We start from the raw sequence: 8,158 nt of genomic DNA on the forward strand, positions 1-8,158 counted from the left end.
AGACATGATTTAGTTAAGATAACAATAAGAAAATAATAGACACTGTCAAGAAAATCAGTTGGCGATGTTAGGTGTGAAAAGTATTAGACACAATAGTCCATATGACATGAAACACATAATAGATTCAACAAACAGAATGTGTGCTGTACTGTGCTCAGTCAACACGTCGTGTCTGACTCTTTGTGACCCAATGGACCGCATCCTGCCAGGATCCTCTGTCCGTGGGATTTTCCAGTTAAGAATACTGGAGTGGGTTTCCAAGCCCTCTTCCAGTGGATCTTACAACCAAGGGATTGAACCCGTGTCTCCTGAGCCTCCTGCATTGGCGAGCATATTCTTGTACCACTGAGCCACCTGGGAAGCCCCCCAAAATGGAACAGATACAGACAAAAAAGAAACAAGAAAGCTGGAAAGTCTAATTGGGCAGTTCTCCTAGAAGAGAGCATACAAAGATAAAGGAAATGTTAAAAATATGGAACCTACATAGAGAAATATCAGCAGCCATATAATAGGGATCACAAAAAGGGAAAAAATAGAAGATAATTTTTTAATAATGAAAAGAAATTTCTCAGTACTCTTGACTGGAAAATCCCATGGATGGAGGAGCCTGGTAGGCTGCAGTCCATGGGGTCGCTAAGAGTCAGGCACGACTGATTGACTTCACTTTCACTTTTCACTTTCATGCATTGGAGAAGGAAATGGTAACCCACTCCAGTGTTCTTGCCTGGAGAATCCCAGGGACGGGGGAGCCTGGTGGGCTGCCGTCTATGGGGTCGTACACGACTGAAGTGACTTAGCAGCAGCAGCAGCAGCAGAACTTAAAAAAAAAAAGTGAAAGGTCTCAGATTAAAAGAATCCACTGTGACCAAAAGGAAATATTAAGAAAAGCTACATCTCAGTAAATTAAAAATTAAGAATACTGAAAAATTCTAAAATTTTCATAGAAAAACAGATCACTTTTAAAGGAAAAAAAGAAAAGATAACAATACTCTAAGAAAACAATGCATTAATACCATTAAAGTATTAAAAAGAACTTTCAATCTAGAATTTATATGTAGCCAAATTGCCATTTGAAAGTGAGGGTACTGTAAAAACCTTGTTAAGCATACAAGAACTAAGAAGTTTTGCCTCACAAAAATCCACATTAAAAACACTTTTAGAAGAAGTACTCAAGATAACTGGGCTTCCCAGGTGCTGCCAATGATAAACAACCCTCCTGCCAATGCAGGAGACATAAGACACATGGGTTTGATCCCTGAATAGGGAAAATGCCCTGGAGGAGGGAATGGCCATCCACTCCAGTATTCTTACCTGGAAAATTCCATAGACAGAGGACCTTGGTGGGTTACAGTCCATGGGCTCACAAAGCGTCAGACATGACTGAGGTGATTTAGCATGCACATACTCAAGATAAAGGAGAAAAAAGTCTCAGAGGTGCTCTAAGAAATTTGCTAATGAAAATGATTAAATACCTAGACCAAATTCATAATTTAAAAAAATTAAGACCAAAAGAAGAGAAACAGTAAGCACTCATTTCACAAGCTAGCAAGGTAATACTGAAAATCCTTCACGCTGGCCTCAACAGTAAGTGAACCAAGAACTTTGAGACGTACACGCTGGACTTAGAAAAGGCAGAGGAACCAGAGAACAGCCTTTTTATGGTCCAACTCTCACATCTGTACATGACTACTGGAAAAAAACATGGCTTTGACTGTAGGGACCTTTGTATGCAAAGTGATGTCTCTGCTTTTTAATACACCATCTAGGTTTGTCATAGTTTTTCTTCCAAGGAGCAAGTGTCTTTTAATTTCATGTCTGTGATCACCATCTGCAGTGATTTTGGAGCCCCCCAAAATAAAGTCTGACACTGTTTCCACTGTTTTCCCATCTATTTGCCATGAAGTGATCGGACCAGATGCCGTGATCTAAGTTTTCTGAACGTTGAGCTTTAAGCCAAATTTTTCACTTACGTCTTTTACTTTCAAAAGGCTCTTTAGTTCTTCTTTACTTTCTGCCATAAGGGTGGTGTCATCTGCATATCTGAGGTTATTGATATTTCTCCCGGCAATCTTGATTCCAGCTTGTGCTTCATCCAGCCTAGCATTTCTCATGATGTACTCTGAAGATAAGTTAAATAAGCAGGGGGACAATATCCAGCCTTGACGGACTCCTTTTCCTATTTGGAACCAGTCTGTTGTCCCATGTTCAGTTCTAACTGTTGCTTCCTGACCTGCATACAGGTTTCTCAAGAGGCAGGTCGTGTGCTCTGGTATTCCCATCTTTCAGAATTTTCCAGTTTATTGTGATCCACACAGTCAAAGGCTTTGGCATAGTCAATAAAGCAGAAATAGATATTTTTCTGGAACTCTCTTGCTTTTTCAATGATCCAGTGGATGTTGGCAATTTGATCTCTGGTTCCTCCAAATCACAAATTGGATTTGTCAGCACTACACCTGGCCTTTTCTGCTACTATGAGTACTAAAGATCACCCTAGTGACTGAAACCAGCTATGTCACCATGACTTAATTGTTTTCTTTGGGGGAAGAGTGGGGCAGGAAAGGACAAGACAAAATCAGTAAATGATTTTACTATTGGCTGTAAGAAATTCCTGCTGCTGCTGCTGCTAAGTTGCTTCAGTCGTGTCTGACTCTGTGCGACCCCATAGACGGCAGCCCATCAGGCTCCCCCGTCCCTGGGATTCTCCAGGCAAGAACACTGGAGTGGGTTGCCATTTCCTTCTCCAATGCATGAAAGTGAAAAGTGTAAGTGAAGTTGCTCAGTCGTGTCCGACTCCTGCAGCCTACCAGGCTCCGTCCATGGGATTTTCCAGGCAAGAGTACTGGAGTGGGGTGCCATTGCCTTCTCTGAAGAAATTCCTACAAATTCATTTATCAGAGATAGCATTCGGCTCATATACGGAGATCATTTATTAAACAGTAGTTTACTTATCACTTCAGAACCTTCACCTCCCTGTATGCAACAATCCTAAACTGTTGTATCATAAATGTTGCCCAATCTTTATTATTCCCCTGCCTTCAAAGATCTGCCTAGACCTCAGAACTTCTAGATTTCCTCCTTTTGAGATACTGCCAAGACTCTGACTTTCTCACTACAGTGAGTTAAACTTCATTTGTCTTTATTTACACGGGGTCTGATGATACTTTCAGGAATTCGATATTAGGCATTTCTTGCCAAAGCCCCAGCCAATGCTGTCTTATTACTTAAGCCTATGCATTTCCCTAATAAGAAAAGGAGAAAACACCCCAGACAGATTCCATTTGTGTTGGTACCGGTAGTTATTTTCCTAAAGTGATAAGAAAATTTATTCTCTGTCTGACAAAGGGGGATATCTTCTTTAGAGGTGGGACAAGATGAGGAGCAGGTCTCTGGACTGGTTGTGTCCACAGAGGAGACATAGGGCTGAGGTTAGCTTAGTCCTTGGACTCTGGCAGCAGTCAGATTTAGTATATGGTTTTCGGTGGGGGGTGCGGGGGGGGCGTTAAAGAATTTTTTTTTTTTTTGATGTGGACAATTTGTTTGAATCTTTATTGGATTTGTTACAGTATTGCTTCTGTTTTATGTTGTTTTATTTTTTTGACTGTGCGGCATGTACGATCTGAGTTCCCTGACTAGGAATCAAACCTATACCCTCTGCCTTGCAAGGGGAAGCCTTAAGCACTGAACCGTGAGTGAAGTCCCCTAGAATATGGTTGTACGTGGATTGTCCCGTCTGCTCTAGTTAGGCCTTAATCTCAGATCACGGTCACATCAGGGCTTGCGATGGTGTGGGGAGTCAAGGGGGCAGAGAGTAAAGGGTAGTGTTGTCTCCCCTACATGCTTTGCACTGAGGCCCAGGCAGTAGTAAGGCCACTGCTCCAGGGAAGCTGATCAAAACGCAGTGACCAGAGGCCCATGCAGGGTCAACTGGTGTGAGACTCTGTAGCAGCGCGGATGGGCTCCAATAAGATGGCAGAGGACTCCTTCCCCTTTCTCGAATATAGTAGGAGCAGTATTTTCGCCAAAGGAAAGAAAGTAGAAATTTGGAATACAGTTACAGAGTGATAATTAGAGCATTTTGTTTGAAGTTTCCTGTTCCTTTTGTCTGGGAAAGAATAAACAAGGGCCTACTGCAATCCTTGCTCGTATCCTCTGTTTCCCTACAGATCTGTAGTTGCCTGAAGGAGACACTGCCGTCTCTCCCAAGGTGGAAGACTGGGGAAGGAGGTAGGTGATCAGGATGTCAAAAGGCTGCTAGATCGTTCTAGAGTTGTAATTACTAATGAGAATTCATGAATCAACTCCTCAGCCAGGGGCCCATAGGCAACTTCTATTTTGATCAAACAATTATTTATCCTGACACGGGTGGAACACGTGGAGAACATTTCAGCAACAGAACTTATTTCTTTTTTTCATTTAAAAGCAAGATGATAAATTATCTCAGAGAATTGTTCTCATTTTCCTCTAAGAATATATCTGTATATAAAAATAACATGTAAATAGAATACTATAGAGTAGATTGAGTATTGGTACAACTCTGCCTAACTGGAAATAACATTGATTTTTAAAATCTATTGCTTAGGGAAGGTATAAATAATCTTTGCTGCCAAATTATGTATTTTGTAATAATCCTTGTTTCAGTAGTCATCTTAAGTGTTGATTTCCTACATGGTGTGTTTTGTAACTAACGTTGGAAATGCAGGAGATCTCAGGAAAAGTTGTATTTCCCCCTATTTTTCAGTTACAAGGTTAACTATATATTTATAAAAAGAAGGCTGCATGTGATACAGTGAGGAGGGTGTGAATCAAAGTCCCTGCCCTTTCTCAGCAATAAATTATCATGACCTTGGGAAAATCATTTAACCTCTGTGAAAAACAATTCACATTTTTGCAAAACTTGGAAGTCTTATCTAGATCATGGGTGGGCAAACTGTTTCTATAAACAGTAATTAATATTTTAGGCTTTGCAGGGTATCTGGTGTCTATTGCAACGTTTAGCTCTGCTGTCATAGTGCAAAAAGCAATCACAGGCCAGCAGCGAGTCGGAGCTCTATGGAGGTGGCGGCGAGTCTCGGGTGGTGGTTGCAGCAGCGACTCTTCTGAGCCGTTTCAAGCCGGTTCAGACTCCTTCCTCCCCCTTCCCTCCCCCTTTTTTGTTTTCCGTTCCCCTTCCCCCTCCCTTCCCTGTCCCCGACGACCGGATCCTGAGGAGGCAGCTGCTGTAGCAGCTGCTGAGTTCTCGGTGAAGGTTTTTCATTTCTCCCATCCTCTTCCCCCCCCCACCCCATCCATTAATATTATTCTTTTGAAGATTTTTCGTTGTCAAGCCGCCAAAGTGGAGAATGCGATCGCAGAAGTGGGTGCTTCTCCTTTCAGTGCTTCTTTGGGCGGAGGAGGAAGTAGGGGTGCACCTCAGCACTATCCCAAGACTGCTGGTAACAGCGAGTTCTCGGGGGAAACCCCAGGGCAAAACGCTCAGAAATGGATTCCTGCACGAAGCACTAGACGAGATGACAACTCCGCAGCAAACAACTCCGCAAATGAAAAAGAACGACATGATGCAATCTTCAGGAAAGTAAGGCATATTAAACAAGCTTACTCCTGAGAAGTTTGACAAGCTATGCCTTGAGCTCCTCAGTGTGGGTGTAGAGTCTAAACTCATCCTTAAAGGGGTCATACAGCTGATTGTGGACAAAGCCCTAGAAGAGCCAAAGTATAGCTCACTGTATGCTCAGCTATGTCTGCGATTGGCAGAAGATGCACCAAACTTTGATGGCCCAGCAGCAGAGGGTCAACCAGGACAGAAGCAAAGCACAACATTCAGACGCCTCCTAATTTCCAAATTACAAGATGAATTTGAAAACCAAACCAGAAATGTTGATGTCTATGATAAGCGTGAAAATCCCCTCCTCCCTGAGGAGGAGGAACAGAGAGCTATTGCCAACATCAAGATGTTGGGGAACATCATATTCATTGGAGAACTTGGAAAGCTTGATCTTATTCATGAATCTATCCTTCATAAGTGCATCAAAACACTTTTGGAAAAAAAGAAGAGAGTCCAACTCAAAGATATGGGAGAGGATTTGGAGTGCCTCTGTCGGATAATGAGGACAGTGGGGCCTAGATTAGACCATGAACGAGCCAAGCCCTTAATGGATCAGTACTTTGCCCGAATGTGCTCCTTGATGTTAAGTAAGGAATTGCCGGTGAGGATTCGTTCCCTGCTGCAGGATGCTGTAGAGTTGCGAGAATACCATTGGGCTCCTTGCAAAGCTTTTCTTGACAATGGACCAAAGACGATCAATCAAATCCGTCAAGATGCAGGAAAAGATCTAGGAGTATTTATTCCTGCTCCTATGGCTCAAGGGATGAGAAGTGACTTCTTCTGGAGGGACTGTTTATGCCACCCAGGATGAAAATAGATAGGGACCCACTTGGAGGACTTGCTGATATGTTTGGACAAATGCCAGGAAGCGGAATTGGTATTGGTCCAGGAGTTATCCAGGATAGATTTTCACCCACCGTGGGGCGCCATCGTTCAAATCAGCTCTTCAGTGGCCATGGGGGACACATCATGCCTCCCACACAGTCGCAGTTTGGGGAGATGGGAGGCAAGTTTATGAAAAGCCAGGAGCTAAGCCAGCTCTACCATAACCAGAGTCAGGGACTCTTATCCCAGCTGCAAGGACAGTCGAAGGATATGCCACCTCGGTTTTTTAAGAAAGGACAGCTTAATGCAGATGAGGTTAGCTTGAGGCCTGCTCAGTCTTTCCTAATGAATAAAAATCAAGTCTTTTTAAAAGAAACATGGTTTACTTGCACAAAACTGATCAGTTTTGAGAGATCGTAAATGCCCTTGAAGTGGTCTTTGTGGGTGTGAAACAAATGGTGAGAATTTGAATTGGTCCCTCTTATTATAGTATTGAAATTAAGTCTACTTAATTTATCAAGTCATGTTCATGCCCTGATTTTATGTACTTGTATCTATCAATAAACATTGTGATACTTGGGGAAAAAAAAAGCAATCACAGACACATGTCTAAATGGGCATGGCTAGATTCCACTATTCATAGACATTGAAATTTGACTTTCATACAATTTTCATGTCATGAACTATTATTTTCTTTCATTTTTCCCCCAACCATTTAAAAATATGAAAAGTATTCCCAGCTCATGAACTGTACAGAAAACAGGATATGGACTGGATTTAATTCAGAGGCCCTGATTTCCTAACCCTTGAACTAGATCTCTGCTGAGAACAAAATTCCCTTTGACTTTGGTTTTCTTGGGGCTGAAATGGCAAAGGTACAGGTCAGTCTTGAGGTAAAGAAGTAAAATGAGAATCAAGATTTTAGAGAAGTTGCAGAAGATGTTATGATGGAGTAATGTTTTGGGAATGGTGCAACAAGAAACTAGCTGAGGAAAGGGACAACTCAGGGAAAAGAGTAACTCCGAGTAGTAGAGTTGCCTAACTAATGGCCAGAATGTGTAAGATATCTCTGGCTTGAACTGAAACAGAAGTAAACCTGGAAAAGAAATAGAGATAGGTAGAGACGACAATAAATATGACATTATATGTTTTTTCATGCATGTTTGCGTGTGTTAGCAATCATTAATACCCAGAACTATGCAGAAAACATTGTGAGTGAGTATGGGAAAAATCAGACATGACCAATATGTGCAAGAAAAGAGGAATAAGGATATGAACACAAGATGAATAAAAATCAAAACATTTTAAATGAGTTTATAAATGAGTTGTCTTCTCCTACAGCCATTTATTTATTTTTTAATTTAAATTTATTTATTTTAATTGGAGGCTAATTACAATATTGTATTGGTTTTGCCATACATCAACATGAATCTGCCACCGGTGTACACGTGTTCCCCATCCCAAACCCCCCTCCCACCTCCCTCCTGGTACCATCCCTCTGGGTCATCCCAGTGTACCAGCCCCAAGCATCCTGTATCATGCATCAAACCTGGATTGGTGATTCATTTCTTATATGATACTATACATGTTTCAATGCCATTCTCCCAAATCATCCCACCCTCATCCTTTCCCACAGAGTCCAAAAGACTGTTCTATACATCTGTGTCTCTTTTGCTGTCTCACATACAAGGTTATCGTTACCATCTTTCTAAATTCCATATATATGCGTTA

The 8,158-nt window shown here is 41.8% G+C and overlaps 1 pseudogene across 1 annotated transcript; it reads left to right on the forward strand.

The window, feature by feature from the left end:
• The first annotated feature begins 3,951 nt into the window (after positions 1-3,951).
• Positions 3,952-7,018, forward strand: LOC147371178 (eukaryotic translation initiation factor 4 gamma 2 pseudogene; annotated as a pseudogene). The gene is made up of 3 exons (XR_015166020.1): positions 3,952-4,032; positions 4,164-4,224; positions 4,968-7,018. The product of XR_015166020.1 is annotated as a eukaryotic translation initiation factor 4 gamma 2 pseudogene (transcript).
• The last annotated feature ends 1,140 nt before the right edge of the window (positions 7,019-8,158 follow it).

This window comes from Bos grunniens, chromosome 6, assembly GCF_055505025.1.
Source record: "Bos grunniens cultivar Pamir isolate PY7600 chromosome 6, Bosgru_T2T1.0, whole genome shotgun sequence".
NCBI classification, from domain to species: Eukaryota; Metazoa; Chordata; class Mammalia; order Artiodactyla; family Bovidae; genus Bos; species Bos grunniens.